Genomic DNA, 11,342 nt, shown 5'->3' with positions numbered 1-11,342 from the left:
ACCTCCAGGGATCTGTGGACATTCACTCCAAGGTCCTTCACTTCCTCTACACTTCTCAATGTTTTCCCATTAATCGTGTATTCCTTTGCCTTGTTTGACCTCCCCAAATGCATCACCTCACACTTCACCAAGTTGAATTCCATTTGCCACTTTTCTGCCCATCTGACCAGACCATCAATGTCTTCCTGCAGCCTACAGCTATCCTCTTCGCTATCGACCACATGGCCAATCTTTGTGTCGTCTGCAAACTTCTTGATCATGCCCCCTACATTTATGTCCAAATCATTAATATATACCACAAAAAGCAGGGGATCCAGTACTGAGCCCTGTGGAACGCCACTGGAAACAGCCCTCCAGTCGCTAAAACACCCGTCAACAATTACCCTTTGTTTCCTGCCACTGAGCCAATTTTGTATCCACCTTGCTGCATTTCCCAGGATCCCATGGGATTTTATTTTTTTAACTAGTCTGCCATGTGGGACCTTGTCAAAAGCTTTGCTAAAATCCATGCAGACCACATCAACTGCACTACCCTCATCTATCTTCCTTATTATTTCTTCAAAAAATTTGATCAAGTTGGTCAAACAAGACCTTCCCTTAACAAATCCATGCTGACTATCCTTGATTAACCTGTGCCTTTCTAAGTGACAGTTTATCCTATCTCTCAGAATAGATTCCAATAATTTGCCCACTACTGAGGTTAGACTGACTGGCCTGTAATTATTCGATCTATCCTTCACTCCCTTTTTAAACAGAGGTGCAACGTTAGCAGTTCTCCAATCCTCCAGCACCACACCTGTATCCAGTGAGGACTGGAAAATGATGGTCAGGCCTTCTGCTGTTTCCTCTCTTGCTTCTTTTAACAGCCTAGGGTACATTTCATCTGGCCCTGGTGATTTATCAACTTTCAAGGATGCTAATCCCATTAATACTTCCTCTCTCTCTATGTTTATCACATCCAATACTGCACACTCCTCCTCCTTAACTACAATATCTGCATCGTCCCACTCTTTTGTGAAGACAGACGTAAAGTATTCATTAAGAACCATACCAACATCTTCCGCCCCTAGACAGAGGTTACCTTTTTGGTCTTTTATGGGCCCTACGCTCTCCTTAGTTATCCTCTTACTCTTAATGTATTGATAAAACATCTTTGGGTTCACCTTGATTTTGCTTGTCAATATTATTTCATGCCCTCTCTTTGCTTTCCTAATTTCCTTTTTGATTTCACCCCTCCATGTTCTATACTCCTCTCCGCTTTCTGTAGTATTGAGTTCTCAGTGTCGACATAAGCTTTCCTTTTCTGCCTTATCTTACCCTGCAGGCTCCTTGACATCCATGGGGCTCTAGAGTTGGTCTTCAGAAAAGAGTCATCTGCTTTCTAGAAACAGGTGAGAATAGAAAGTGCCTGATGTGTAACACATTGGGCTGGATTCTATGTTGCCGCCGCCGCCGAGTATGGAGCGGTTGTAAAAGATGGCGACCTGCACGCGCAGGTTTCAGTCTGCGGAGCCGCCGCTATCTGATATACGGCCACTCATTAACATGTCGGGTAGGACTGCCACCCGATGACATGGAGGGGGCGGGCGTGCCATCCCCAGCAACGGTGTCCGGCACCACTGCGCAGGCACCGGCACCATTTTTAAAGGGCTTAAAGCCCTTACTGACAGGCACCAGCTGCACCTCATCGTCACAAGGCGAGCCTCTATAAACAGTGTCCAAATCACATGCAGCTTCCACAGTGTGGACTGCGACACCGACCACTCCCTGGTGTGCAGCAAGGTTAGACCAAAGTACCGACATCACTCCAAGCAGAAAGGCCGCCTGCACATCAACACTAACAGAATTTCTTATCCACAGCTGTTACATAAGTTTCTAAATTCACTTGACAAAGCCCTTTAAAACACTCCTGGAAGGAATGCAGAGACCAAGTGGGCCCACATCAGAGACACCATCTATTACTCAGCTATGACCACCTATGGCAAACTTGAGAAGCAGAATGCAGACTGGTTTCAATCTCACTTTGAAGCGCTGGAACCTGTCATAGCCGTTAAGCGCATTGCACTGTTGAACTGCAAGAAAGCCCCCAGCGAGTTAACATCCGTAGCACTTAAACTAGCCAGAAGCGCTGCACGAAGAACAGCCAGGCGCTGCGCAAATGACTACTGGCAACACCTATGCAGTCGTATTCAGCTGGCCTCCGACACCGGAAACAGCAGAGGAATGTATGATGGCATTAAGAGAGCTTTTGGGCTAACCATCAAGAAGATCGCCCCCCTCAAGTCTAAATCAGGGGACATAATCACTGACCAACGCAAGCAAATGGACTGCTGGGTGGAGCATTACCTAAAACTGTACTCCAGCGAAAATGTTGTCACTGATACCGCCCACAATGCAGCCCAGTCTCTGCCAGTCATAGATGAGCTGGACGAAGAGCCAACAAAATAGGAACTCAGTGATGCCATTGATTCTCTAGCTAGTGGAAAAGCCGCTGGAAAGGATGGCATTACCCCTGAAATAATCAAGAGTGGCAAGCCTGCTATACTGTCAGCACTCCATGAACTGCTTTGCCTGTGCTGGGATGAGGGAGCAGTACCACAGGACATGCACGATGCCAATATCATCACCCTCCATAAGAACAAGGCCGCTGTGACTGCAACAACTACCGTGGAATCTCCCTGCTCAGCATAGTGGGGAAAGTCTTCGCTCGAGTCATTTTAAACAGACTCCAGAAGCTGGCTGAGCGTGTCTACCCTGAGGCACAGTGTGGCTTTCGAGCAGAGAGATCCACCATTGACATGCTGTTCTCCCTTCACCAGCTACAGGAGAAATACCGCAAACGACAGATGCCTCTCTATGTTGCTTTCATTGATCTCACCAAAACCTTTGACCTCATCAGCAGACTTGGTCTCTTCAGACTACTAGCAAAGATCGGATGTCCACCAAAGCTACTAAGTATCATCACCTCATTCCATGACAATATGAAAGGCACAATTCAGCATAGCAGTGCCTCATAAGACCCCTTTCCTATCCTTAGTGGTATGAAACAGGGCTGTGTTCTCGCACCTACACTGTTTGGGATCTTCTTCTCACTGCTGCTCTCACACGCGTTCAAGTCTTCAGAAGAAGGAATTTTCCTCCACACAAGATCAGATGGCAGGTTGTTCAACCTTGCCTGTCTAACAGTGAAGACCAAAGTACTCAAGGTCCTCATCAGGGAACTCCTCTTTGCTGACGATGCTGCATTAACATCCCACACAGAAGAGTGTCAGCAGAGACTCATCGACAGGATTGCGGCTGCCTGCAATGAATTTGGCCTAATCATCAGCCTCAAGAAAACGAACATCATGGGACAGGACGTCAGAAATGCTCCATCCATCAATACTGGCGACCACGCTCTGGAATTGGTTCAAGAGTTCACCTACCTAGGCTCAACTATCACCAGTAACCTGTCTCTCGATGCAGAAATCAACAAGCGCATGGGAAAGGTGTCCGCTGCTATGTCCAGACTGGCCAAGAGGGTGTGGTAAAATGGCACACTGACACGGAACACAAAAGTCCGAGTGTATCAAGCCTGTGTCCTCAGTACACCTTGCTCTATGGCAGCGAGGCCTGGACAACGTATGTCAGCAAAGAGCGACGTCCAAACTCATTCCATCTTCGCTGCCTCCGGTGAATCCTTGGCATCAGGTGGCAGGAACGTATCTCTAATGCAGAAGTCCTCGAGTTGGTCAACACCCCCAGCATATACATCCTACTGAGCCAGCGGCGCTTGAGATGGCTTGGCCATGTGAGCCGCATGGAAGATGGCAGGATCCCCAAGGACACATTGTACAGCGAGCTCGTCATTGGTATCAGACCCACCGGCCGTCCATGTCTCCACTTTAAAGACGTCTGCAAACGCGACATGAAGTCCTGTGACATTGACCACAAGTCGTGGGAGTCAGTTGCCAGTGATCGCCAGAGCTGGTGGACAGCCATAAAGGCGGGGCTAAAGAGTGTCGAGTCGAAGAGACTTAGCAGTTGGCAGGAAAAAAGACAGAAGCACAAGGAGAGAGCCAACTGTGTAACAGCCCCGACAACCAATTTTATCTGTCACTCTAGAATTGGCCTTTATAACCACTCCAGGCGCTGCTCCACAAACTACTGACCACCTCTAGGCGCTTACCCATTGTATCTCGAGACAAGGAGGCCAAAGAAAAAGACATTATTAAAGGGACAGTGCATGTGAATGTCTTCAAAATAATTGCAGAAATATTCCCAGCTCCTCTCCCACCTCCCTCAATAACATTACATGTCATTCCGGCCTTCTTCGCACCCCCCCCCCCACCGAAATACTTACCTTGAATATATGACCATCCCCACCCCACCCCACCCCCGCAAAGTTCAGAACCAGTTTACTTTTACCCCTTCCCATCACCTCCTAGACCAATCAAGTAAGTTTGACCCCTCTCCCCCCCCCCTCCTGCACTGAGAAAGGTACCTCCTCCCCACTCCCCACAGGTGTCATGCCTCATTTCCCTGGATGGGGATCAAAGGCGCATCAGTGCCAGCCGCCAAGATGAAGATCACGGCGGGCCCTCAAGATCCTGGGTGAGTATATGTAAATATCTTAATTTAATTAATTTGAATATGCTCATCGTGGTCCTGTCGCCAATCAGCGTGGGGCGGGGGCGGGGCGGCCGCCATGAGGCCTTGCCGCCGCCGGCATGATTGGGCCAGGCCCAGCCGGCGTCGAGGTCTATGGCAGCCCTCATCCGGGGCAATCTTCATGCCCCCCTGCCATGGATCCTGACGTCGAGGCCCCTATAAAATCCAGTCCAGTGTATAACACACATAAGATGCTCTTCTACATGAAGAGCTTAACCTCTCCCAAAAGCCTGAGCTTGGATTTGATATTAAAGCTGTAACCCTGTTCACTGACTGCAGATTGTGCAGTCTGAGCATGTGCAGGATGTCCAATTTGCCAGGATGCATAGCACCATCCAGTGGCTGAAAGTAGATGGGAAGCCATTTAATGGTTTAATGTGGGTTCGAAAATGTTAACATTCTAATTATTCACAACTATCAAATTCAGCGAGACATTATTATCAGGGCTACCCCTCCTCCTTTTCCATTTTGCCTTTCTTTTCTAAAGGGGGGAGGGGGCGGTCCACCCCGGCCATGTTATTAAGCCGCCACGTATAAGATGGTAGCGGCTCCGCGGAGTGAAACCTGTGCATCTTTTACGGGTGCTGCCGTACTCAGCAGCGGCAACATAGAATCCAGCCTAGTGTCTCTCGCATCTTAATTTGAATCCTTTTATTGATTGAAAGGAAGGTGTTCAACGTTGAAAGCTCCAAACATCAACCTGTCTGGCCCATTCCCCGCACCTCAACCCTCACCCCTTCCCCTCCCTCTCAGAACCGTGATAGGGTTCCCCTTGTCCTCACTTTCCACCCCATCAGCCTCCATATCCAAAGGATCATCCTCCGCCATTTCCGCCATTTCCGCCACCTCCAGCGTGATGCCACTACCAAACGCATCTTCCCCTCCCCGTCAGCATTCCGAAGGGATCGTTCCCTCCGCGACTCCCTGGTCCACTCCTCCATTACCCCCGCCACCTCGTCCCCGTCCCATGGCACCTCCCCCTGCAATCGCAGGAGGTGTAATACCCGCCCATTTACCTCCTCTCGCCTCACTATCCCAGGCCCCAAACACTCCTTTCAGGTGAAGCAGCGATTTACTTGTACTTCTTTCATTGTAGTATACTATACTCGCTGCTCACAGTGTGGTCTCCTCTACACTGGGGAGACCAGACGCAGACTGGGTGACTGCTTTGCGGAACATCTCTGCTCAGTCCGCAAGCAGGACCCTGAGCTTCCGGTTGCTTGCCATTTCAACACTCCCCCTGCTCTCATGCTCACATCTCTGTCCTGGGCTTGCTGCAGTGTTCCAATGAACATCAACGCAAGCTCGAGGAACAGCATCTCATCTACCGATTAGGCACACTACAGCCTGCTGGACTGAACATTGAGTTCAATAATTTCAGAGCATGACAGCCCCCCATTTTACTTTCATTTTTAGTTATTTTTTCTTCCTTTTTTTTTACATTCTTATTTTACATTTTTTACAATCTTTTTTTTGCATTTATTTTATTTCATCTTAGTTTGTTCAGTTTGCTTACCCACTGTTTTTTTTTCAGGTTTGCACTTGCTGCTGTTCAATATTCAGTGCATTAACACCTAATCTGTACTAATGCTTTGTCTTTCAACACACCATTAACATATTGTTTGCCTTTGCTCCATGACCTTTTGGTCAGCTATGTGGCCTGGTCCAATCTACACCTCCTTTGTTATCTCTTGCCCCACCCCCACCTCACTTGCTTATAACCTGTGACTTTTCTAATATTTGTTAGTTCCGAAGAAGGGTCACTGACCCGAAACGTTAACTCTGCTTCTCTTTTCACAGATGCTGCCAGACCTGCTGAGTGGTTCCAGCATTTCTTGTTTTTATTTCAGATTTCCAGCATCCGCGGTATTTTGCTTTTATCACTTACAATTTGTTGCTAATTAATAATTAGAATGTGGACATTGGCCTAGATCTGTGAGAAATTGAGAAAGACGTGGAGGCAGAGACAGATTCTCACATTTGAGGATTTCAGATGTTTTAGTCATGGAAGAATTTTGATTTGAACTATATTAAAATAATATGAAGTTAAATCCAGCTCACAGGAAACTATGTTTACAACTCACAGCTTCTGGGAAATGCAGGTTTAATTAAGATAATACTGATAGGCTTCAAGTGGATTAATGGCTAACAGGGAAATGTGCAGCAACCTGTCACCACTGAATCATGGGGAAATCTGTCTTGTGGTCCTTCACACAAGGACCTGGATTAGGCACTTGGTGATTAGTAAATTTGGGATGCAGCATTGTGCCATGTATACTTTTGTGGGATTTTTTATAAATCTCTTCCTCTGGCCTTGAAGATTTTCCCTGCTGACAAGTATAATATCTGAAATGCAGAACCTGCCCTGATTTTAATGGATGGGTAGATGGAAGGAAGGTAGGATAGAAGGAAGGAATTGCTAGCCATTAGGCAGACTGGTGTTGTGACATTCCATCATTTGCCCACAGGCTCCATTTTGTACATCGGGTCTAAGATTTATATCAATTTACATAAATTTTTGCCCAGCAGCCTCCTTTTTCCATCCACAGTCTTGGCAAAGCCTGGTCAGTGTTGTACTCTTTATAAAGGCTGAAAGAATTGAGCTGATTCAACAATAAGGCACTATGTAAGCCCATCTATTCATGTAGAGGGTATGTCTGAAGAACATAAATTAGAGACATCAATGACTCCAGCCAGTAGGCCCAAGCACTGATTCACGCAATATTCAGCAATCTAAATTTTCTCAACAATGTAGAGGCCTTGTGAAAAGTTTGTGAAAAACCTCATTAAATGTCCTACTTTCAGTCAATCCCAGGTAAATGGGGAGGGGAGATAAGCAATCTGGGAGTACAAATATATAAATCACTAACCGTAGGTTAATAAGGTCACATAAAAGAAAACCAAACACTATATCGAGAGGGATAGAGTTGAAAAGTAGAGAAGTTATCCTAAACTTGAATTGAACCTTGGTTAGATCACACTGTGTACAGTTCTGGTTGCCATATTATTAAAAGGATTCAGAGGCACTGGAGAAGGTTCAAGAAAGATTTACAAGGATGATTCCAGAACTGCAGGTTTATATCTGTCAGGAGAGACTGAACAGGTTGGGAGTCTTTTCTCTTCAAAAGGGTAGGCTGAGGGGTCTTTAAGATTATGAAAGATTTTGATCGAGTTTCCACCTGTGGAGAAATTCAAAACTAGAGGCCATCATTATAAGATAGTCAGTAAGAAATCAAATAGGGAATTCAGAAGAAACTTCTTTACCCAGAGAGCGGTGAGAATGTGGAACTCGCTATCACAGGACGTGGTTGAGGTGAAAAGTATAGATGCATTTAAGGGGAAGCTAGATAAACACATGAGGGAGAAGGGAATAGAGGGTTATGCTGATAAGACCTGATAGACATGGATGGGTGGAGGCTCAAGTGGACCATAAACATTGGCACAGGTGATTGGGCAAAATGGCCTGTTTCTATGTTGGATATTCCATGTAATTCTTGCAAATTGTTCCCACCCCAAAGACACCAATTTTATTTTTCACGAAATCACTCCACTAGTGTTACTCAATCAGATAACCAAGTGTGTAACCATAACAGCGAGGGCATAGCCATAACAGCAAATGTGTCGCCATGGCAGCAAGGGTGCAGCCAATGTCTCGCTGATGTCTTACAAAGGTGTCCTCATTTCAAGTTGCTAAGCAACTTAAGCAGCAACTAGGTAAACAGGACTGCTAACAATGGGGGAACAGCATCTTTCACAGAAGAAAGGCATGAGCAAGAAAGTCAACAAAAAGAACAACTTGCATTTATATAGTGCCTTTAACATGATAAAATGTTCCAAGATGGTTCTCAGGAGTGTTAGTAAATTAAATGTGACACTAAGCCACATGAGGAGATATTAGGACAGATGAAATTTGGCCAAAGTGGTAGGTTTTAAGAAGTAACTTAAAGAAGGATGGAGAAATGGAGGGGCAGAAAGGTTTAAGGAGGGAATGCTAGAGTTTAGGCTGAGGCAGCTAAAGGCACAGCCACCAATGGTGCAGGGAAGAAAATTGAAGGGTTCAAACATGGACTTGCGGGAAAGACGGACATCAATTTGGAGAGGAAAGGGCAGTTGGAGGTGGGGCAGCAGTTTTCAAGGACAGAGGGATCAAGTGTGGGTTTTTTGAGGAACAGGGTGATGACAGTTGATTTGAAAGGGAAAGGGACAGAACCTGTGGAAAGGAAACCATTAACAATATCAGCTAACATGGAAGCCAGGCAGGGAAGTGGGCTGGTCAGCAATGGTGGGAACAGGGTTAAAGGAGCAGCTGATGAATCTCATGGACAAGATGAGTTCAAAGAGGGTACAAGGGGAGATAGGAGCGAAACTGAAGAAAGATGCAAGTTTAGGGCAAGGTGGAACTTTAGGGGAAGTTTGGCTTGGTGGACTGGGGGAAATATGAATCAAGAAATATAAATCAGTGGCTACCTGAACTATACTAACAGAGAACACAGTATTGAAGGAAAAGCAGAATATTTGGGACATCTTTTCAATTTGAGCTTGGTTTGAGATAAGATCAATGCGTGCATTATGTAAATTTACTTTGTAAAACATTCCACATGCTGGAGCTAGCTCTAATTAAATAAACTGATTTGACTTTATGTTATCAATATCTCTCGTGTTGCAGTGTAATTAACATCAACAACTTGCATTTCAATAGCGCATTAAACAAATCCAAACTGAATCCAGTCCTAAAATAAATATGGTAAGCGATTGATTCGTTGAGTCAGCCGGCTTTTGGATATTGACCTAAAGACAGGTTGGCCAATCAGACAGATATAACTCAAGCTTGTAACCCGATTTGTGGATAGTTTGATTAACATAGAAATATGTTTCCCCTTGTACAATCCATTTGCCAAAAAGTGCTTGTAATGGTTTGTAATTGTTTAAAATGGTGTTTTAAAAAGTATAGGTTTTTTCTGATCTGTGTAAAGAAGTATTCGCAGGCTGATTATCTGATTTTAACTCTGTTTCTCTCTCCACAGAGGCTGCCTGGCCAGCTCACTCTTTCCAGCATTTTCTGTTTTCCTTTCAGATTTCCATCACCAACAGTATTTTGCTTTTGTGTTAACCTTTTCTACTCACTGACTTCTTACGTATGTAGGAATGCAAATCTTTTGTGTCTAAAGGGGCGAATGGTTCCATTTGGTTGCACTGATGCTATAACAGGGGTCTGCCTACAGATTTTGCCTTTTACCATGGGCTGGAGTCTCTGCTCATTTCTAGTTGCCGAACCGATCCTTTCTTTTCGGACTCCATCCTATTGATTATCATTGGGTTTTAACATGGGGATTTCCTCTAAAATGTTGTTCTGGCCTAGGCTGCAAGCTTTGGTTTCATGTTTGTTCTAACTTCCCCTCTTCAACCACATTCAGATGCAGCATCAGTTACATAATTGTCAAAACAAAATCAGCCTATTGTGTGCTGGGTGGACACCTGAGGCAGGTCTAAATATATCATTCCACATTCCCCAACAAGTCTCGGCAGGACCCACAATTATTGTTTGCAGAAGGTAAGCTGATCAGCTGTTTATGACACATTGGATTGCATGTGCTTCACTTTGTTACTTAATCTCTATGTTGTTTATCCCGTGCTCAACAATCAGACTTTAGGTCAAGTCTCAAATCCAGATCCAGGTCATTTTAACTTGCTGCTGGGTGAAAAACAGGTGAGAGCAAATAGTTTGCCTGCTTTACACCTCACCCTTTTTCCATTGAAGTCAATCAAATCGGGACAGTCTGTCACTAGGCAGTCATTCACTATTCATCCAGTGGTAACAAAAGAAAAGAAAACAAAAAGGTGTGCATTTATGTAGCAGCTTCCACAACCTCTGGATGTCCCAAAGCATTTTGCACCTTGAAGTTTAGCCACTGTTGCAATGTAGGAAATGAGGCAGACAATTTGCACACACCAAGCTCCCAGAAACAGCATCGAGTCAGAGAGTCGTACAGCATAGAAACAGGCCCTTCGGCCCACCGCGTCCATGCTGACCATAATGCCTATCTATACTAATCCCACCTGCCTGCATTAATTCCATATCCCGCTATGCCTTGCTCATTCAAGTACCTGTTCAGATGCCTCTTAAATGTTGCTACTGTTCCTGCCTCCACCACCTCCTCTAGCAGCTCATTCCAGATACCCACTATCCTTTGTGTGAAAAATTTACCCCTTGATCCCCTTTAAACCTCCTCCCTCTCAGCTTAAATCTATGCCCTCTAGTTTTAGTCACCCCTACCACGGGAAACAGACTCTGGCTATCTACCCTATCTATGCCTCTCATAATTTTATATACCTCTATCATGTCCCCTCCCACCCTCCTTCACTCCAGGGAAAACAGACCCAGCCTATCCAATCTCTCTTTATAACTCAAGCCCTCCAAACCAGGCAACATCCTTGTGATTCTTTTCTTCACCCTCTCTAGCTTAATCACATCTTTCCTGTAGTGCGGCGACCAGAACTGCACACAGTACTCCAAATGCGGCCTAACCAACGTTATGTACAACTGTAACATGACGTCCCAACTCTTGTACTCAATGCCTCTGCCGATGAAGGCAAGCATGCCATACGCCTTCTTCACCACCCTGTCTACCTGTGTTGCCACTTTCAGGGAACTATGTACTTGCACCCCCAAGGTCTCTCTGCTCAACAACACT

Source organism: Heterodontus francisci, chromosome 27 (genome assembly GCF_036365525.1).
Source record: "Heterodontus francisci isolate sHetFra1 chromosome 27, sHetFra1.hap1, whole genome shotgun sequence".
In the NCBI taxonomy this organism is placed as follows: Eukaryota; Metazoa; Chordata; class Chondrichthyes; order Heterodontiformes; family Heterodontidae; genus Heterodontus; species Heterodontus francisci.
Note: the sequence above shows the minus strand (reverse complement) of the source record.